Raw genomic sequence first — 23191 nt, 5'->3', positions numbered from 1 at the left:
TATTTTAACTCAGCCCCCCCGTAGAGAATAAATGAGTAGGCATTAAATGGCTTAAACTGTGGCTTTTTTGCAGTTAAGCAAATAAAACAAGGATGCCCAAACTTTCGGCTACTAAGAACAACAACATTGGAGCCTCAGGGCCACATTGCGTATGCATTTTTAAAATTAAGAATAAACTCACACAGCCACAATGTTTCCGTGAATTTGATGCAGGGGTAGAAATAGCTTGTGTTGAGTTCACTAGCAATTAAAATAAACATCAACAACCAAAAATACCCTGAAACATTCAAAAAGCCAGGCAAGAGGAATAGCACTCTTGGCCTCTGGCCTGTTCAAATCATTGGTCTCTGTGAGCTGCTCTTCCACAGCTAACATACAGCATATCAAAAGATATGTGTGAGTCATATCTGAGGATGCTGAAGGCCACATTTACCTTCAGGCTGCACTTTAGTCACCTTGAAATAAGATTTTGAATATACTGTGACAAGTTTGTGCCCCTTGCTCCAGTGACTGACCCTCCCGCCATGCAGAGGGAAACCAGACTTGTAGCACTGTTGACCGGACACTGCCAGGTTCCCTTTTCAACTGGACGTTCGGGTCAAAAACCGGGCACCTGGCAACCCAAAGTGGTAGTTGTGAGTGCTCAGGACCTCTGGTGGTCAGGGTAGTGTAGCCTGGAGGAATGAGCCCTGGTTTGGGAATAAGGTAGTCTAGAGTACTAATCCTGACTCTGCCATTGATTCACTAGGTGGGCTTAGTCTTTTTGTCTGTTTTGCATTCTGTGAAAAGAGAGTGATACCTGGAGTTGGTCAGAAATTTTCTGACCATGTTTTGCTGTTGAAAAATGTGTTTGTCAAAATGTAAACGTTTCACTGGAATTAATTGGTTTTAATGAACTTCCAATAGAAAACAGGCTTCGAGGTTTGCAGGTGCTCAGCAGCCTGGCTTCTAAGAAGGCTTGCCTCCCAGGCTTCCTAGCTGTTTGACTCAAGGGTCCCCCAGCTGTCCTGCTCCCACCTGGTGGATTGCTGGGGCTCCAGGCAACTTTGGGAGCTGCAGAAATGTTTTGACGAGGTCAAAATAAATGGTAGTTTTGACTTTTTCAAATCAAATGTTTTGGAATTCCCATTCTGTGGGAAATTTTGGTGTGTTTGGTCTATTTTGCAATTAACTTTATTGTTGAAATTTTGAAATTTCCCACAGAACCAGAATTTCAGTTTTCCAGTCAGCTCTAGTAAGAACACTTACCTGCCACAGAAGGGTGTTATGCGGATTCATTAATGTCTTTGAGCTTTCAACATAAAAAACACTATTGTGTTCAGAAAAATCAGGCCTTATATTTCTCAGGTTGCTTACACAATCAATGAGGCATCCAATTTGTTTTCAAACGTTGACCTTAGTGTGTGTGTGCTTCAGTTATCCATGTCTAAAATTGAGATATTAATGCTTTCCTATCTATCAGGAGACTTGTGAAGTTAAATTCATTAATATTTGTGAGGAACTTGGGGCTTTTTGAAAATGAAAAAAGGTCAATAAAGATTGCTCTGTGCTGCTGTAATTTCCTCTGCATGCCTTTCCCCTTTCCCAGCATCAGCAGGGTTTGAACCCTGAATCTCATCAATGTAGCAGACTTCTGTCACTTGTATTAAAGGATTACTTAGAGCTGGAAGCATGAGAAGACAGCCTATTTGGACCAGTCTGTAAAGGAAGACATGTCATACACTGATAATGAGGTTTATATATGCATGAACAGCTAATTTCATAGACAGAATAACCAAGCACATAGATTTGGTTGGTTCTCTTTGGGTACAATATGACTAGGTTAATGAGACTGAGGTATTAGAGATCCAGGTTCTACTCGCAGCTGGTGTGACCTCTCAGAAAGCTCTGAAGCCTTTTGAAAAACACAAAATAATCAATGTCCATTAGTAAAAGAGTCTAGAACTCATTGTCTCCTGGTTCCCAGCTCAGTATACAGGTCTGTCGCATCTTAGGCACATTTAACATGTGCGATTTCAGCTTTACGCAGTTGGCAAAAACAAGAAAAAAAAAAAAGGAGAAAAATAACCATTTAAATACTGTTTCTGTAGTGCAGGCGATTCCGCCTGCCATTACACTCAATGAATTTTGAGTATACGCGATTTTCACTTTATGCCCTGACTGTGGAATGTAACCCCCGCGTAAGATGAGACAGACCTGTACTCTACTACACCAAAACGGTATTTGCATCAGAGAAGGCAGAAGGAGGCGCATCCATTTTGTCTGTCATCTCTGGAGCCTCCCTTCCATGTGGCAGGCTGATGCAGGATTCTGGAGAGCATGCTCTGTGTGGATGCAGTGTTGACAGATTTTAGCACGATGCCCTGGCAAGCTCCATGAAGTGTTACACAGACTGCAGGTAGGGATTTTCAACATTTTATAACTTGGCCAAATCTGAACAGATTTTCATGGGGACAGCAAAAGATTTGACCCCAGGATTGCCCCGTTGCCAGATTTCAAAGTTCTGCTGTGTACCATGGAGACAGCAGAACTGTTTAAAAAAAAAAAGGCGGCAAACTCTGTATAATGGGAATTTTACAGTATTACTGTAGTAGTCACTACCACTCTCCTATAATATCTTCTGGAAGCTTTTGAGAGACTGAGGACATTCTTAATTCTCTCTCCACCTTACAATATTTGGCCTTAAAACATAGTTAAATGAGTGGTGGCATAGGAATAATCAATCATAAACAAAGGAACACTAAATTATATAAAAAATGGTTGTAATTCATTTGAATAATTTGATTTGTTATGGGGTAAGTGAGTTACCAAAGGCAAATTTGATAGTCTATCTAATCCTTGATATGAGTGTTATATGAGTTTACTAGAGTTAGTGGGAAACATTTTGAGCCCCCATTGTTTTCTTTCCAACTTCTTTCTATTTCCGTCACCTTCATAATATTCATTTCATTTCTTTCTCTCTCTCTCTCTCTCTCTCTGTTAATGTCTCCCTTTCCTTCCCTCTTTCTGTGCCTGTTTCTCCTTTCTCTTTTTTCCTCATAGGTTTAGAATAGAAGAGGAGTTTCTTTATGTTCCTGCTTAGATGTACTGTTTAATAATGATGAATTGCATATAGTCCCTTTCATTCCGAAGTATTCCAGAGAATTACATACATGGAAATCCCTTCGCTCAACACTAAAATTCAGCCACTGCTGGAATGGAATGTGGCAGCTGCCTAACAGTGTACAGCAACACCACACAAATGCTTAGTATAGGAAGTGTAGGCAATTATGCATGTGTGTGTGTGTGTGTGCATGTGCGTGTGTGTGTGTCTGTGCACACGTGCGATGTTGCAGGGGGAAATTATATGGGCAAAAAGTAAACACCCAAATTAGAAATGACCAGAACAGGGATATTAGTAGTATTACAGCAGCACTTTGAAGCCATAACAGAGTTTGGGGCTCCAATGTGCTAGGCACTGCACAAACACGTAGAAAGAACTTCCAGTCCAAATAGACAAGAAAGACAAAGAGTAGGTGAAAGAACACGTGACTATCACCATATTACAGATGGAGAGTTGAGATCTGCACTCTCACTCAGTAATACCTTGCTCCACAGGTACAGTCCAGTAGATTTCAGTGGGCCTACTTATGTGGTAAGGTAATACTCGGTGTGAATAAGGGTATCACACTCTGTCTCAGAGATTAGGTGACTTGTCCAAGATCATGTAGGAAGTCTGTGTCCCTGTCCAATGCCTTAACTACAAGACCATGCTTTATCTTTAAACTCTTTGTCTTGCAGAACACGCCCCAGTATCTTTAAGGTCCTTAAGCTGTTTAGAATTTGATTTTCCATCCCCTCTCAAACATGTACCTCCAACACCACAGAATCCTCTAAAACCATACTGAGGCTTTGGCCTTTGGTTCAATATAGACTTGAAGAGAAGAATGGCAGCTACAATACTGAATCATTACCACCACTTCTGGCCATACCCACGATTGTCCTTGGAGGTTTCCCATGTTAAATACTCACCAGCAGGGTCACTGCCAGGATGCAAAAAAGTATCTCAATTGTCCTTGGTGTAGGAAAGAGTTAAGGCTCAATGCTGAGTCAGTCTGTTTTAGGCACAGAGTAATGTGTGTTTGTACACAAAGGCAATTGAATAACCAACACACAACTGGGCTGCAGGGGGAAGTGGAGATGAACGGGGGCCAGGCAGGTTGTATGCAATATTACTGTAGCTTGAGCAAGAGCATATGGGAAGGGAGACAAGAGGTGAATCCTTGAATGATAACCTGTGGCAGCAAGAGAAATGTCTGTCATTTCCTCCACCTGCTTTCAGTTGGGTTTCTGTCTGGCAAGCAGATGAAGTAAAAATGTCAGGAAAGTCTGTGGGCCAAGAAAGCTGACAAATTGCTGGAGAGGGGTAGAGACAAGCTGGAAAGAGAGCTGTCAGCTTTAGTGGTGATATTGAGAGTTGTGCAGTCTTTGGTTTTGCCATTTTATTCTTAATTTTTTTTAAGCTACTCATATTGAGAAAAGTTAGGGCTTTCTCTCCCATCCCCCCCATTATCATAATTGCCCAACAAATCACATTGTTCTCAATGACACTGAAATCACTGGCTGCTCTTGGATAAGATGGCTGCCATCAGTAGTGTAGTCAAGGGTAAAAACGAATAAACACAGTTTACCTACCAACTCCTCATTATGGGTTATACAGAATTTAGTTTAGGTTAGTTTACCCATTTCTTTTTAACCACACACCGTTGGCTACCATTTCCCTACAGCCTTTGCAAGTAGTAATACCTTGCTACACAAATACAGTCCAGTAGATTTCAGTGGGCCTGACCCCAGTCTCCATTTTTCCCAATGAGACTGAAGTCAAGTGGGCCTCATGTGCAGGTAGGGAAAAGGGAATCAAAGCTCTGGGGGAAGAGATGGTGACTGAGGGGCAGGGTTGTATTGGGGTGGTGGAGGGGAATGTGGGGAGCAAGACTGACGAAGCAGAGGAATGTTAGGAGGCAGGTAGGGAGAAGGAGGTAGACCAGGGTCCGAGCAATGGGGGGCAAGGGAATGTTAGTGGATAGGGAGGGAGACAGAGGAGCGAGATGATGTAGTGGGTAAGGAGGAAGCTTAGGGCAGAGGAAGGGAGACTGAGGAACAAGAAAATAAGGGAGGGAGATTGAGGGTAATGTAATCAAGGGAGCAGAAAGGGAAAATAGGGTGGCAAGGGAATGTGTAAGGCCAGGGAGGGAGTCTGGGAAGATAGTAATGTCTGGAGTGGTTAAGAGGCAGAACATAAACTATAGGTGACTGAGGGTAGCAGAGATGGATGATTTGAAGGACAAGAGACAAAAGGGAAATGGAGATAGACTGGGAGGTGAGCAAGAGACTATGAAGGAGAAGGTGGGTAGGAAGGTAAGACAGTGATAAAAGAGGAATAGAATGGCACCTTCCACAACACATTGGTTAGGGTAACTGGAGTGTCTCCCAGCACAGCAAGGGGAAAGTCCATATCTGTCTGTATGTAAGCTTGTATAAGCTAGTAGGCAGCCGGGGAAGGGAAATACAGCTCCAAGCATCAGGTTTTTTAGTGCTCTTTCCTCTGGGTTTGTTTTTTTGTCCACAAAACTGCTAGACCTAGGTTGTTCAGGGGCTGAAATAGACTCTGGAATAATTGAAAGCAGCCCTAGGCCCCAGACCCCAGAGACGGCTGTGCTGGCCAGGGGTCAGACAAAGTGCTGTGCGCTCTACAAAGCTCCTCTTGAGATTGGCACCCCCATCCTGCCCCATGTGTTCCCAGCATTGACAGGTTGTGTAGAACTAGTTGCATCCTATGGACGCCACCGATGGACTTTATCACACAAAGATTCCCCTCTATCAGATGAATCATTGGCTGCTTCTTCAGAGCAGTATTCTGCCTGCTGTAAGTAGCTGAGGCACTGTTAAAATGGTGGAATAGCTCAATGGGTTGAGTGGTTTTGCCATGAGCTGGGAATATGGGGGCTTAAGAGGAACTGTTTCAGTTGTCTTCAGTTCCTTGATGTTTTGATGCAGTGGATATGAGTAGACTAAGCATAGCTTAGTTTCTCAGTACTAATTACTTTTCCATGGATCTCATCACAGTACCTGTGTTTCTGTTTCACAGGATCTAATCATAGAATTGTAGGACTTGAAGGGACCTTGAGAGGTTATCAAGTCCAGTCCCCTGCACTGAAGCAGGACTGAATGTTACCTAGACCATCCCTGACAGGTGTTTGTCTAACCTGCTCTTAAAAAATCTCCAATAATGGAGATTCCACAGCTTCCCTGGGCAATTCATTTCAGTGCAAATAAAGGTTGCATGTGAATCCAGTTAATAAGTTCATCACCACCATGAAATGGCCCCTGACTTTCATTGTCACTGAGACCTGATTGAATGATGCAGCCTCAGTCCTTACTATTAATATCCTAGTAAGACCTTTTATCTTTGACCATTAGTATAATGGCTCCTTAATACTCTGGTCAGACACTCAGCTAGTTTATATCAGCATAGCTCCATTGAGTTCAACAGATCTATAGCGATTTATACCAGCTGAGGGCCTGGTGCTCCTGTCTAAAATAACCCTAAGGATGTTGTGTCTACACTGTAGTTAAACTCCTGTTGCTAGCCTGTATCAGCTGACTGACTCACTGCACTTGGCTGCAAGGCTATAAAACTTCAGTGCAGACGTCTTGGCTCAGGCAGGTGCCTAGGCTTTGGGACCCCATGAGAGGGCAGGGCCCCAGAGCTCAGGATCTAGCCCAAGCCACATCTATATGGCAGTTTTATAGCCCTGAGACCTGAGAGCCTGAGTCAGCTGGCACAGGTCAGCTGTGGACATTTAATTACAGTATAGACGTACCCTTTGAGATCGCTATGATACGCAGAGGGCCCTTCCTTGTTAGAAAAACAAGCAGTAAAGCAGTACAAATCAAAGTCATAAACCAGAACAAGGAACATTCTTAAACAAGTACGGTTTTTCCTTTAAAAATATAACATTCTTCTGCTAGCAGATTGTTTAAAGACTTTGTGGAAGAAGTATGATTTGAAAGGATATTAAGGTATTTCAGATGACGGTTGTTTATGCCCTAGATATGAGAGACTTTTTTAATGTGTGATGCAGAGTGGCGGGGAGCCTAGTGAGGAAAATGAATTTCACGTTAGATGTTAGTTGTAGGGATGAAATTGAAAGTAGTGTGTTTAAATATGGTTCTTCCTTTACAGCAAAGCATTTTAGTGACACCCTGAGTTTGCATGTGGAGAGTGGAGAGCAAGAGAGAGAGAGAGATGACACTGTTAGCCCCCATGTTGGGAAGACAGTGGAATTATTGGCAGTGACTTTGTAGAGAGGAAGAGGGGAGGTTTTAAACTGAAAAAGGAAACAACTTTTCACATTTCATATTTATTTAGGGTTGTATTGTGCTCTAGGGTGCCCTTTCTAAAAGTTTGAGCATAAATATGTAACAAGCTGGAACTTTTCATAGTGGTTTGTTGCTCAGCTTCAGAAGAACTCTGTTTGTGGGAGTGTGGCCAGCAATGTATTTCGGTCTGAGATCGAACAAATAAAATGAATACATTGTGAATGTGTAGCTGCAGTGTGAGAATGAGAACATCATTTGTCAGAGCAGAATGTAAAGATTAGAATGGATATTCAAGGAGGTGCTAACTGTAGCATGTGTAGCTATGGGAAAGAAAATGGGATATATTGAATATTATTTGTTATATCCTAGGTGCAATTCCTGATTATTTTCTTAAAATCCTTTATATATTAACACAAGTCAGACTCTTAGCTCCTCTGGCAAAGCAATAAAGGCTCAAGTGCTGATGTCTTAGTTTAATGCAATTGTATCTGTAGTCTCACGGTCACACCAATTAGACTCATGTTGAAGGAATGTCATTCTACTTTCTTATTCAGCAACCTCTCCCCTTCCAATCAAAGCAAACTAATAACATTCTTGTAAAACAGTACAGGTGTAGTGTGTAAAATGCCCTTAATTCAATCGCAAACTCAGAGATTATTCTTGTTTACTGTCTATAAATACCACCTCTGTAGAGGAGTTCCCCTGAGCCCTGGTCATTGCTACAAACTTATGTTGGCATAACTATATTGCTCAGGGGTGTGGAAAATCCAGGTGTAATGCCAACAGACTCTGGTCATCAGTGGGCAGGATTGAACTTGGGACCTCTGAAGCTTAGTGCATGAGCCTCTACAGCAGGGGTAGGCAAACTTTTTGCCCTGAGGGCCACATCAGGGAATAGAAATTGTATGGCAGGCCATGAATGCTCACAAAATTGGGGCTGGGGTGTGGGAGGGGGTGAGGGCTCTGGTTGGGGGTGCGGGCTCTGGGGTGGGGCTGGGGATGAGTTTGGGGTGGAAGAAGGTGCCCTGGGCTGGAACCAAGGGATTTGGAGGGAGATCAGGGCTGGGGCAGGGGTGCGGGAAGGGGTGCAGGTTCCAGCTGAGGATGCGGGCTCTGGGGTGGGGCTCGGGATGAAGGGTTTGGGTGTAGGAGGGTGCTCTGGGCTGGGACCGAGGGATTTGGAGGGCGGGAGGGAGATCAGGACTGGGGCAGAGGGTTGGGGCATGGGGAGAGGCTCGGGGTGCAGGTTCCGAGCGGCACTTATCTCAAAGCTGCTTTAGAGGAATGTCTTCTGTTCTGTTCTAAAATTAATCCCTTGTTTAAAGGGAAGTTGAGGAATCATAGCATCTTGTAAAACTGGACCCTTTATAAATATACATGAAAATATAAATATAAACTTACAATTCCCCTGGAAGGTAAGTAAGTGTTTGCTATACCCCTTTTCTAGATGAGTTAATTGAGTGACTTGCCCAACAGGGTTGGTCAATGGTATAATTGAGAATATAAACCAGAACCACTAATCCACATTGCTTCTCACTTCTTTCCTATCTTTAGCTCTTATTCATTCAGTCCCTTCTCATTATTGTAATTTTGCTAAGGCGAACTGGAAGTGCTCCTTTTGGAGCCCTTCAGTTCAGCCTTTGCGTTTTGCCAATAGAGGTTATAGTGGAGTGACAAGACCTCCTTCCTCCTACCCGAAGCGGAAGTTGATGCCTCCATAGCACTCCTTATTCTTACAGTGCTAGAGAAGAGGATATTAGTCTGAGAATTATTAGGACAAAAACAATAATTAGACTTCAGGGAGGCCTCCGTGGGATGGAATCTGCGGGTACGCAGTACTTAAGGGACAGGAGTCAAAAGAGAAAATGGGTAGTATGTGACTAGTGCAAAAAAGAGAGCCTGAAAGCTGATATTAATAAAAGTGTTGTCACATTTTACATCTTATTCCCCAAAACTAATAGTGCCAACTAAAACCTGGCCAGTCACTTCTGCTTCACAGGCTGCTTTGCTCAGGATAGCCTCTTTCATTTCCTAGAGGAAAATGGTAATCAGCAATCCAATATATTTACCATAAATCATTTGTTTCATGGGGAGGTGGAAAGGCATTTTAGATTTGTTTTTTCTTCTTAATCTTCCCTTCCACCAACTCTGAATACATCATCTCTTTCAAATACAGACAAAGGCCAATTTGAAAGACCCCTGTGTGCTGTATTAAGTTGCTTATGATGGTACTTCATGCCTATCAATGAAGTGAGTCAGGTACTTTTGATTTACAGTAGAGTAGGTCTTTTAAAAGATTGTAAGGGAGTGGCACAAAGGCAACCAACTAGACCTCACAAGGGAAGCAGTTAGCAAAACATACACTGTTAAACCAGAAGGAATTTTTTAAAAATATGATAAGACTGTAGAAACACACGATAGATCTTTTCTTGAAGGAAAAAAAAAGAATATATGCAAACTTTCAGCAAAGAATATCCAGGATAGTGTTTTAAAATTATCATGGTACCCCAGATGCTGTGATGAGTCTGACATACAAGAAATGCCCATACAGGTACACAGTTTGAGGGGCTGGGGGGAAAAGGTGCATTTGAGTTTTCACCAATGTGACAGTTATAACTAATATTCACCTTAATATGAATAGGAAATACTTCTCAAACTACTAAATCTTCTTATAAACATTTTAAGTAGAACCATTCTGAGATGTATTAAGAGTGTTGCATGTAAGACATTGGAGATAATTGTTCCACTCCACTTCATGGTGGTGAGGCCTTAGCTGGAGTACTATGTGCTGGAGTACTGTGTCCAATTTGGGGCATCACACTTTAAAAAAAATGTGAACAAATTGGAGAGATTCCAGAGGGGACCAACAAGAATGATGAGGTTTATAAGACATGACTTGTGAGGAAAGGTTAAAAAAAATTTGGCATGTTCAGTGTCGAGAAGAGAAGACTGAGTAGAGACGCAAGTCTTCCAGTATGAAACATAGTCCATAAAGAGGACGGTGATCAGTTGGTCTCCCATGTCCACCAAGGATAGGACAAGACATAATTGGTTTAGTTTGCAGCAAGGGAGATTTGGGTTAGATACTAGAAGGATTTTCCTAACTATAACGGTAGTTAAGCACTGGAGCAGGTTACCTAGGAAGGTTGTGGAATTCCTCTCATTGGAGGTTGATGTCTAGGAATACTCAATCCTGCCTTACCACAGGGTGTTGGACTAGATGACCTCTTGAGGTATCTTCCAGGCCTACATTTCTATGATTCTGCTGTAGATAGCACAAAGATAAACTCATTAGGACAACTGGATGGTGTGGTATTGTGAGGGCATCTGGAGTTAATCATTGTATTAAGAGTATTCCAGTGGAAATGTTCTGGGAATCATGAATTTTAGTACCACCATTAAAATAAGAGTTGCTGTGTGGGGCATGTTGGCAGTGTTCTTGAAAAACCCACTCCGTTAGCAGGTGAATTTCCTGCTGGAAAATGTTTTTCTGTTTGTTCAGTGCTGTGTATAGTTTTATCTCATCAAAATAGGAGGGACATGGGAGTGGTTTTCTAGAATGTGGGCTGAGTAGTCCTATTGGAGGAACCCTGACAGCATCCAAGACCGGGGAAATAGTATGGGCTGTATTATGTGATATTACATTTTGAGTTCCTTTTGTTTATAACACCAAACCTAGGAAAGGAATATGTTGTGACCCGTTAGAACTTGTGGGGGAATCCATCTGCTCACAGGGAGGTCAGACAAATCTCCCTTTTTGTTCTGTTTGTATAGTGCCAACCACAATGTGATGCTGGTTCATGACTGAGGTGTCTAGTCACTATGAAAATACAAAAAGAAAAATAAATAAATAAAGAAGGCTCTGCCCTCCAGATTTCAGTGATCTCACCAATGTTTGTTAGGGAGAGGCAATCCTTGATACAGATTTGGATTTCTCTGTACCTAGGAAATCTCAGTGTAATATCAGACCTGTTATTGTCTTTTGTAATTTCTCCCCTTCCAGCATTTCAATATGTATATCTTAGAGTTGCGTGAGCAAGTCTAGAATCAGCACTTTCTGAAAGTTTGAGAATAATGCCAAATTAAGAGTTGATGCCATGGATAGGCAGAGCAGTGAGCCACTCTGATTTGTGTGGGTTAGAAATGTGTATTTAAAAAAAGCTTGAGTTTGAAAACTGACTCAGTTTTTCCACCTATACTGCCAATTCGGAGCACCAGCAAGTCTTGAGTCCATAAATGTGTTAATCAAGAGACCAAAAGATGTGGGAGCAGCAACTGGTAAAAGCTTTATTGTTGCTTTTGACTTTTACTTCTCAACACCTCCATAGTCTGCTGGAGTCCAATACTGAAAGCCAGCCTGGTATTGTGAAAGCAGAAAACATTGCCAATTACAAAAATAATTAGGTTTCTAATGAAGGTACATGTAAATCAGTGTAGAATTAAGGCACACAAATGGTACATTAAGACTGACACACACAAATACTGGGAAATATTTACATTTTAATTAAAGGTTGGGATTCTGCCATCTAAGATACAGGCATGTGCCTAATCTTCACTGGCACTAGGGGCACAAAGTGGGGGGTTGGGTGCTTCATTGAAGCAGAGAAGAGTATGCATGGTCAGGGTTTGAGGACTGGGCATCCACCCAGTGCTCCAGGGTCCCACTTGCCTAAGATCTGTGTAAATAAAATGAAATGAGAGGATTGGGTCCTAGCAAACATGATGTACTGGGGTCCCACATTTCTTCTGGGGGGGCTGCCTCCACCCAAAATACAATTGGGAGTATCCAATTGTGTGAGTGGGAAGAGAAGCTGATTTATGGGGGATGTTGTGCAGCTGTAAAAAGGGAGTAATTGACATATTGGGGAGTAACAGTAGCCTGCCTCACTATCACGATGGGGTAGTTCTTCAGTGATAGCCTCTTGCAGAACGCAATGGCAGACAACTCCTTTTTTTTTTGTTAGAAATTGCCACGATTCCCCACTGAACTTTGATTTTTGTTGTTGTTCACTGCTGTTGGCTCACTTTTATTGAAGGCGAAGATCATTGCTAGCCAATTACTTTAAAAACAAGAGCTACTGACTTAAAATAATTTGGTGCTAACACTGCACGTGGTTCTCTTTCAACCCAAACGTAGAGGGACCATAGTAGGTCTCAGTCTCTGAATGAACTGGGGTGTGGGCAAAATTCTAAGCAGATGCCCACCCACATTGAAATGTCAAAGGGTGTCCAATTTGCACCAGAAATAAATCTATCTGCAAGACACTTCAGTTTCAGGACACTGGAGACAGGCTGTAATTCCTACAAGTTGAGGTAACAGCAGATGGCTGCACTCAGTTATTTCCACCAGTGGTGAGGCACAAAATGGGGTCAGGTCTTTTTGGGGGGTGGGGTGGGGTGGAGGAAGATAGCAATGCTAAGAAATGCTAAGGGAAATTAGAGAGGCTATCAAAATTAAGAACCCAATAATAGTGGGGGATTTCAATTATCCCCATATTGACTGGGAACATTTCACTTCAGGACGAAATGCAGAGATAAAATTTCTCAATACTTTAAATGACTGCAATTTAATTTCAAAAGGGGGAACTATACAAAAATGAGGGTCCCTCACCAAAGGCTCTTACGTAAATTAAGCTGTCATGGGATAAAAGGAAAGGTCCTTTCATGGATTGAGAACTGGTTAAAGGACAGGGAACAAAGGGTAGGAATTAATGGTAAATTCTCAGAATGGAGAGGGGTAACTAGAGGTGTTCCCCAAGGGTCAGTCCTAGGACCAATCCTATTCAATTTATTCATAAATGATCTGGAGAAAGGGGTAAACAGTGAGGTGGCAAAGTTTGCAGATGATACTAAACTACTCAAGATAGTTAAGACCAAAGCAGATTGTGAAGAACTTCAAAAAGATCTCACAAAACTAAGTGATTGGGCAACAAAATGGCAAATGAAATTTCATGTGGATAAATGTAAAGTAATACACATTGGAAAAAATAACCCCAACTATACATACAACATGATGGGGGCTAATTTAGCTACAACGAGTCAGGAAAAAGATCTTGGAGTCATCGTGGATAGTTCTGAAGATGTCCACGCAGTGTGCAGAGGCGGTCAAAAAAGCAAACAGGATGTTAGGAATCATTAAAAAGGGGATAGAGAATAAGACTGAGAATATACTATTGCCCTTATATAAATCCATGGTACGCCCACATCTCGATTACTGTGTACAGATGTGGTCTCCTCATCTCAAAAAAGATATTCTAGCACTAGAAAAGGTTCAGAAAAGGGCAACTAAAATGATTAGGGGTTTAGAGAGGGTCCCATACGAGGAAAGATTAAAGAGGCTAGGACTCTTCAGCTTGGAAAAGAGAAGACTAAGGGGGGATATGATAGAGGTATATAAAATCATGAGTGATGTTGAGAAAGTGGATAAGGAAAAGTTATTTACTTATTCCCATAATACAAGAACTAGGGGTCACCAAATGAAATTAATTGGCAGCAAGTTTAAAACAAATAAAAGGAAGTTCTTCTTCACGCAGCGCACAGTCAACTTGTGGAAATCCTTACCGGAGGAGGTTGTGAAGGCTAGGACTATAACAATGTTTAAAAGGGGACTGGATAAATTCATGGTGGCTAAGTCCATAAATGGCTATTAGCTAGGATGGGTAAGAATGGTGTCCCTAGCCTCTGTTCATCAGAGGATGGAGATGGATGGCAGGAGAGAGATCACTTGATCATTGCCTGTTAGGTTCACTCCCTCAGGGGCACCTGGCATTGGCCACTGTTGGTAGACAGATACTGAGCTAGATGGACCTTTGGTCTGACCCGGTATGGCCATTCTTATGTTCAGTACATCCGTGCACCAAAGATGCTGATGCCTGAAACCAGTGAAAACATCGACAATCTAAAATAAGTCAGCTGATGCCTTCCATGACCTCTACAGTATCCTCCAAGCAGTGGCGTAGCCAGGTTCTAACATCAGGGGGAGCGAACACATAAAAAAAAGGCGCCACCCGCCGCCATATCAAATTACTAGTTACATACTTTTAAATTTGTTATACATATTTATTTTGTACTTAAAATAAAAACACAAGAATGACATTGTTTTATAAGTAGGTGTGTTATTTTGCATTTAATATAAAAAAGAGATTTTATTGTATATAAAATCAAAACATAATAAAAACACGTGTTATTTACTTATTTTATATTTCAAAGATAAGATCAAAACAATATGATAATCTATGAAGCAACTACAACAGCCTCTTTCATCTAAGCTTCATTCTAGCAAAGTTATCTATTACTTTATTATAATCTTCTTCAGTAGACAATTGTCTTTCAATGGAGAGCAAAGCTAACCCAGACAATCTATCTTCACCCATTGTAGAGCGCAGGTAGGACTTTATAAGTTTATGTCGGCTAAAGGATTGTTCTGCAACTGCTCTACTTATTGGCAAGGTCAGAAAAATATGGCACAATCTTGAAAGGTTAGGATAAATGGAACACATATCATTGGCGATCATGAATTTCAGTACACTGTCGATGGTGAGTTTCTCATCGACACTTGACTTTACCCTACCGCTAGTGCTCATTATCTCTTTGTACATGTCTTTACATGAAAGAAACTCTTCCACAATTGTGGTTTGACTGTCGATCACAAATGAGTACGTCTGCCAAAAATTCTAATTGGTTCACATTATCTGCGTTGTCAAAATGCTTTGGATCTAAACCACTAAATTTGGCAGCCACGTTTTTTAAATGCTCAGATCTTTTACTTGTACTATTTATAACACAATCTAAGGAAACTAAGTAGGATTCAACTATGAATTTCTCCCAGGCATCAAATATTCCTTCTTCATCCTCTGCAATTTCCTCATGGAATCTTTTTCTCCTACGTATTCTGTGCTGCTTATATTCCGTAGTCATATCACATTTTCGAGCCAACTCAGTTGCTTCATTCTCAATCTGTTTGAATTCAGATTCAAAATCACTTCAAATGTTTTTCATATCATTTTCAAAAATCTGAATCAACTGAGAAGCTGCTACCAGATCTAGACTACTTTTCTGTAAATATGTGGATAAATGGAAAGCCTTCTCTAGCACTTTACTCCAGAATATAAGAAGAACTAAACATTCATAAGTATTGAGTGTTGCCAGAATACCCTTTGCCTCACTGAGCTGTTTAGGAGTACAGTTTATCTCACCATCCACAATTCTTTGCAGGGCAATTACTAGTGCTGGTAAATTTTGGAAGACTGCCTCTACTGCTGACTTTCTAGATGCCCATCTGGTATCACAAAGTTTCTTTACAGTTAATGCAAAAGATTCAATAAGATTGCAGTTTTTCCCCCTCCCCCCTGCAAGATCAGCTATCTCCCTCCTGCTGGGAGACACAGCTGATTGGCCAGGTATGCTGCTAAGCCAGGAAGGTGGGCCTCTCCTAGTCCTCCTCCCACTGAGCCCAGCTTGCCGCCGGAGCTCAGTTCTTCCCCTCCCTTCCCTGCCCTGCGATCAGCTGTCTCCCTCCTGCTGGGAGACATAGCTGATTGGCAGGGGCGGAGTATGATGAGGCAGTCTGGGGGAAGCTGGGCAGGCCATTCAGTGAGGAGCGCGTGAGGAGCCGCTTTTTTTAAAATGTGGTGAGGGGAAGCGGCTGCTTCTCATGCATCCCACTAGCTACGCTACTGCCTCCAAGCTAGCCTCCACTAGTCACAGACCTGACCTAAAGGGGATTCTGGACTTCGTATTCTGTGGTGCCTGCCATGATACATCCATTTAGCTGAAGGTAGTAATGGGCATTTGAAAGCTGCAGCAGAATGTAGGCACTTTGGTAAATTGCATGTTTCAAGATGTTGCTCATAGTGTCAATAAATAGTGTTCCCCTAGCAGCAACGCAAGCTCTGTGGGCATTATATAGGTATATGTACACAACAAAAGCAAGATTTTTGTTTTGTGAATCTTTTAATTAAGCTTGTTGATAATAGCTCTTAGGGTATGTCTGTGCCACCATATAAGCTGAGGATTGAACTCAGGCTCAAGTGCAACCCCCCTTCCATCTACACACAAATCACACTGACCCAGTGCTTGGACCAGGGTGGTGGAGGTTCTGAGCCTGAATCATGCCAGGATCCAGGGTTCAGGCCCTGTTGCTTTGCAGTGTAGATGCAGCCCCCCTGGACTCTGTCAAAAATGTCCCACAATCCAACAGGATGACATCTTTTGTCCTCTGGACAGTCCATTATGGTGGACAGTCAAGTTTTCCCACACTGCACAATGGACAAAGGGCTAAAGCAGCCACATTTGGGAGGGCGCTGAGAAGCCTGGGATATGGGTGGTTGGACTCAGGCCCGCATAACGCAGTGTAGACACTGGAGCCCCAGTTTGGGACTCAGGGTTCAACAATCCCTATCCTGAGGTTACAAATGAGGATAGACGTTCAAACCCTAGGTTAACAAACCCAGGGTCTGCTAAATCAAGTTCTGTTAACCCTGAGGTTACATTGCAGTGTAGTTAATGTACATTGCAGACATACCCGTAGTTAATACGAAAAACTGGCATTATTAGCCGCTAAGCTAAAGAATGTTTTAGAATTATTTTCACAATGCATTTTTGCTGCTTTATGAGTCTTGTAAATAAACGTTAAGACTCAGCAGAGAACAGTTATAAATCACGAAATCCATGACAATCCTACATTTTAACTAACCCATATCTCCTTATTTTCTTCGTAGGCAGTAACAGGAATTTCTTACAAAAAGTAGAAGAGAATATTAAAGCAATTTCCTTTCTGGAAATTTAAGAAACTACTTGATTTCTCAGTTCTGATCTGCAAATTACCATATGTAAATCTTGGCAATAGAACAAAACATATAGAGGGTGGGAGGATGGAGGAAATTTAATTACATTTAAAACCTACAAAACAATAGATTCCTATTAGATAATTTTTTTAGCACTTCTGGAGAATTACAGCTAAAATGAGATAAATGCAGCTTCATATTTAAATTAAGATTATCTTTAGACTAGTAATCTCATTTACTGTTTAGCAATTTTAATTCAAGTCAAGGCAGTACAATTAGTGTCATCATCCCATTGCTATTTCTCATTGCTTTGTGGCTGTATTTACTGCTGTGAAGACAAGACTACTCATGTGTAAAGTATAAGTCAAGATAATAAATTATTAAAGGTAGCATACATCAACAAGTACTACTAGTGCATACTGATGAGCTGGACTTGGCTTCAGACACTGCAACTGCATTGCTGCACAACATGCAAAGAGATCCTAATTAAAATAGTTGGCACATCCTTAAATGTATGGTTTTTTTTCTTAACCACAAGATTAAAAATATAATATCCTGGATCTGAGTTATTTATTGTGCAGGTTCAAAATATAATAGGTATCTCCTCCTCTATTTTCCTCACACTAATACAAGGACATTTTGCTGCTGCTGGCTATTTGCTTTGTTGGGTATTTGTGTAAGGCAGTGTTTCCCAAACTTGTGACACAGCTTGTGTAGGGAAAGCCCCTGGAGGGCCGGGCCAGTTTGTTTACTGTCCGCGTCCGCAGGTCTGGCTGATCGCGGCTCCCACTGGCCGCGGTTCACTGCTTCAGGCCAATGGGAGCTGCTGCTCAGCCTGCGCCGCTTCCAGCAGCTCCCATTGGCCTGGAGCAGTGAACCGCGGCCAGTGGGAGCCGCAATCGGCCAGACCTACGGATGCGGCAGGTAAACAAACCGGCCCGGCCCGCCAGGGGCTTTCCCTGCACAAGCGGAGTCCCAAGTTTGGGAAACACTGGTGTAAGGAATGATGACCGATATTTGAGTTATTGCATTATCCAACCGCTTTCATAGTTTGTTGTCGATATCTCAGGGATGGGAAACAGAACCATCTTTTGTTACTGACTGTTTTAGAAAACAAAACAACAAAGAATCAAACTCTGGGAATGGGGCCTGATGATGCAGATGGGAAAAAGTACAAAATGACCCCAATTCAACAAAGCACTTAAGCATATTTTAAAAGTAAGCACAGACGTAATTTCCATTGACTTCACTGGGATGTCAGTACATACTTCGAGTCAGGATTTATGTCTGGACAAATTAAAACCTAACCTTGCTCAGAGCAATTTTGTTAACAGGTAACATGAGGGAAGATTCAGTTAGAAACTCTATTTTTCATGGCATTCTGTGGGCTTTTACAACACTGAGGTGATGTGAAATTTTGTTTTATTCTGAACTCTTGTTGCAGACAGGAAATAAATCTTTAGGTGAGTCATACAGTATAAGGAAAATCAAACTCCCAGTGCACCACCTCCATATCAGGGCTGTGAACTAATCGTTTCTGTTGGTCTGGGGAGGAAGGAATCTTCCACATCTGCTGCCATTCCAGGGCTTGAGCAGCAATAATAATAAATTATTGTTATAGCTGTAATAATAACAGCACTTTGCTCTTAAATAGTTTACTAATTGCTCCTGATTCCTCGCCATATAGGGATGGGGTAAATGGTCAATAAATCCACATTGCAGTGCTGGTGGAGCTGCACCAGTGAAGCCCCCCTTGCTGGGTCCCTGTTTCACCGGCACAGAACAGCTGGGCAGCCCTCCCTTATCTGCTGTTAGTGGTGGTGCTCTCTCACCTTAGGTGCATCTTCTGATGTCAGTGTGAGATGTTGCCTGTATGTATGACTTCAGTGCCTCTGGCTGGCTGCCCGCCTCTGACTCCAGGTCTTCTGCGGCTCAGCCCTCCGGCCAAGTCACAAAGTCCAAATGAATCAGGATAATCCTTCTTCCCCCTTGGGCAGAAGTCCTGAAATCCTCCCCTTAAACTTGCAAAACTCTGTCTCAGGGCGTCCCTTGCAGCAGCCTGTGCTGCCCCCGTTATATCTATCTGTTGTCTCAGTCCTGAGCTTCTCTCAGCCAGGGAGACCTGTCTCAACTGAGCTCCTTCAGGCTACTTGTTTTGGTTTAGCTTCACCCTCTCTGGCCAGAAGCCAGTTAGCTAGTCATTTTGCCAGGTGCAGAGCATGACCAATTGGGTGTATTCACTAGCGTTGCAGGTGATAGGGGTTAAGCCCCATCACACAGATTAGGCAGGATAGTAACCCAGGAGAAGTTCTCATTTGGTAGCCCTTCAATTACTGTAGCATGGTTTCAGAGGATAAGAGGAAGTCACAGGGTAATAAGTACGCTGGTTGCTTTGCCACTCTTCTGTCCATATTGGCCAACTCCATCCCCAGATATGCAGCCCCAGGCCCACTTTCTGAGGTAACTGTTGGCTGTGTGACATGCAAGCAGCCCTTGCTTTCAAGCTGCAGAGGGGACTCTGTCAGGTTGTGCTCCCACCCTATGAACTCTGTGCTACCTGTTATATAAATCTAAGTCCATTTTCTGAGGTGACTTCTAGGTGCTGTACCAAGGGAGTAGCTCACCCTTCCAACCTGGATTTCACAAAGAGGACAACTAGCCGTACACGGCATTTGCAGTGACTAATCCTAAAAGAAAGGAAGAAAAATTGTCACAATCTAGATGTTCTCAGGATCTTAAAGTTTTATTTAGGTAGATTTCAGGCATTATGGATCCCTTTTGGTTCTCTTGGAAGGCCAAATGAAGGGCACTCTTGGATTTGGGTTTGGAATAGCAAGATGGATTGATTCATGCATATCAGTAACTGCCTGCTCCATCCAGTACATATTAAGGCCTACTTTAGTCAAGCTACTGCATCATTTCTTCAAGCCAGTGGTCACTGGCTTGGTTTAGTTTCAATATCTGGCAGTTCCTCAACTTTTTTCCTGTTAAAAAAATATGACTAGAAGAGAGTCATTGTGTGATCTGGATAGCTATGCTGCCTTTATGTCTTATCATTAGCAACACACTCCATGAGCAGCCTCATTGGTAATGCTTCTTTCCTCTCCTAAGAACTTTTAGGTTGCCGTGATAGCTCTGTTCAGTGAAGAGTAGTCCAGGACTGGGCAAGAAGGTCTAATAGGCCTCTTCCTTCCATTCTTTTTTGTCTATTTTTTTCTGGTTGCAGGCCCATGAAGAACATGTCTCACTGCAGCAGACCATGAGAACTCAGTTCCTGCAGGCCAACAGGGGAGAATATTGCTTTGCACCACTTCAGTTTAGATCTCTGGCATCTTGTAGGAACTGCTTCTACCTACCTGTTGGCTGCAACGAACATGAAGAGAAAATGGCTTTTGTTCAGTCATTGGGCTCCTCTGTACTTGCTCCTCAGCAGCCAGTAGAATCAGAGTAGCTGCTTATCAGACTATTGTGTCCCTTCTGCTCCTCTGCCACTCACTGTATGCAAACATGTAGCCAGATCGGTGTAACTGGGTGAGTATTTGGCATTGTCTAAGGGTGAAACTGACTGGCTATGGGTGAGACATATTGAGGGCTGAGTGAGGAATAAACAGATGTGGAGGTTGGGTCAAAGGAAATATGACAAGCTAAGGGGCCTTGGGAAGGAGGAAGATACTGTTAGGATAGATCAGAGATAAGAAAACATGGAGGTAGAGAACACAGTGAAGGGATAGGAAGAAGAGGAGGTGTGAGAGGAAGCACAGAGAAAACAACCCATGAAAGATACCCAAGCGATACAAGAAAAAAATAGGAGCTAGGGCGAGGGCGAGGGGAAGAGTGAAGAAAAGCAAGAGCCACAGTAAGTTACATATTGACATATACACAGGTCTAATAGAAAGCTAAATGTCAAATTATTGCAATAAAAACTAAACAAACAAACAAACAAAACCCCTAGAGAGAGTTTGAGTGGCACAAGTGTACACGTTTTACAGCAGACACGGAAAACTATGCCAGAAATATAACAATTGCCTCTAGAAGAACTTACAGTTTTCAGCATTTAAATACATGCCTCTCTTTGACCATGTGAGGAATCCCACTGCTTACTGTTTACGCATGCTTAAGCATGTTTCATACGCTTACTGATTCCAGAACCAAAGGCACAGGCTAGTTTTCTGAGCTCTGTGTGTGTACGTACAAATACATATACATAAAGGGAAATGATTGTGTGTAAAATGTATTCACACACACATTTTCACGTTTAGGGAGAGTTTTCCCTGCCATACTGCTGCTTGCCCTCTGTGTACTGCTAAACCATCCCTGCATGGGATGAATAGTACTCTGGATAATAAAGATACTTCTGAAAAGCAATTTATATTACTTTTTGTATTTTCTTCCTTTTGTAATACACTATATTGTACCAAATGAAAGATATTTGGGGAAAATAATTCCCTTGAAAGAATGTTTCAGAGCTACTATAGAAGATTCCCCACTTCTCTGTGTCCACAAATGACTTGATATCTTTGTACTACTCAAACCATAATTGCCCTGGCTGCTTAAATCTGACATTCCAGTTCTGAGGATGGGAGAAGGCGCCTTTGAACTTGACATGGCTCGCCTGCACAGTTTGTCAGATTAGCCAGCACTGAAGAGAGACTTTCGCTCTTAACTATTTACTTTAATTAGATAGAAATTAGCAAAGTTTTAAACAGACAAGACTCGTGTTCTTTTTATTAATGTATTTATTTATTGCTCATTACCCAGCCTGTGCAGTCAAGCAACATGAATTTCAAAGTCTTCCTTTGCATAATTGAATGACTCTATCTATAGATCTTTGAAGGGGAAAGTCACTTAGCAAAATGAGCTCAAAGCCCAAATAGTGCCTAAAGCCCTAGGGAGCATCATAGGCCATCAGAGAGGAAGGATCCAGCCTTAGAGCAAATTGAGGAATGAATTCACCCCAGAACTCCAAGAGACACAAACAGCAATAGTCAGAACTTTCCACAGCTCGATCAAGGGATAAAGTTCAAACAGTTCTGAATATTTGGAACAACAGAGGCAAAAAGCATTGGAAGTTCCTTTGGATATAGTTCAGGAAAAGCATATACATGATTTGATATTCTACAGCCAGTATCCAAAAGCGGTATTTCACTACCTAATAATGAAGGGATATTGGATTTGTCAAAAAGATCTCTGGGCTGTCCCTGCCGCCATTTCAGCTACTTTAGAACATGCTGATGATAGATATCAGGTGTCCTCCAGAGGATTTGGGTAATTTTATATTCATCTGGCTCCATTGTCAGTAGTTGTTGCTGCAGCCAATGAAAGATCAAATTGCTTTGGGAAATCTACTTGTAAGGGGAGAGAATCCAAGAGACTGTTTTTCGTTTGTTGTTGGTGGTGTTTTTTTTGGAAAGAAAATGTATTCTTTATTATCATTGCAGGTCAGGATAGTAAATCATCAAGCCATGCTATCTAAATATGACTTGCTGTAGTGGGATAGTTTTAAAGACAAGTTATCACCAGAGTGTAGAGATGAATTTAAAGCTATTTAAAAACAAGGTCAGATTATTGCTAAAGCCTCTTTTCAAGTTGCATTAGATGCTGCTGATTCTGGTGTTCAATCAAAGGCTACAGGTATTGCAATGTGATCCTTATTCCGGTTATTCAGCCAGGTTTACCAAAAAAAAGCGCAAGCAACCATTGAAGACTTACCATTCATGGTTAGAATCTGTTCAGTGATAAGACTAATTAATCTCTGCATTAATTAAAATATTCAAGAGCCACGCTCTGATCACTGGGTTTATATAGTTGTCATTTCAAAAAGAAACAATTTCTTATTTTCATATTCTCATCCACAGAGGCTTTCTGAACAATTTAGAAAGAGAACTATAGAAGTGATCAGCTCTATTATCCTCTTCTGTGACTACTCAGATGTGTCAGACACAGACACATCAGATATGATGTGATGGTCAAGGACCTTGGACTAATTTACAAGATGTATGTTTTTACTCTGTGTTTTGGCTACAGTCTAACTTATTTCCTGGACA

The 23191-nt window shown here is 41.9% G+C and overlaps 1 protein-coding gene across 10 annotated transcripts in view; it reads left to right on the top strand.

The window, feature by feature from the left end:
• CTNNA2 (catenin alpha 2) overlaps positions 1–23191 on the top strand; it is a 750149-nt gene that overhangs the window by 419406 nt on the left and 307552 nt on the right. The window lies entirely within an intron of this gene.

Source organism: Mauremys reevesii, linkage group 5, assembly GCF_016161935.1.
Source record: "Mauremys reevesii isolate NIE-2019 linkage group 5, ASM1616193v1, whole genome shotgun sequence".
Lineage (NCBI taxonomy): Eukaryota > Metazoa > Chordata > Testudines > Geoemydidae > Mauremys > Mauremys reevesii.
The sequence above is the reverse complement of the archived record's forward strand: the minus strand, read 5'-3'. Positions and strand labels throughout refer to the sequence as shown.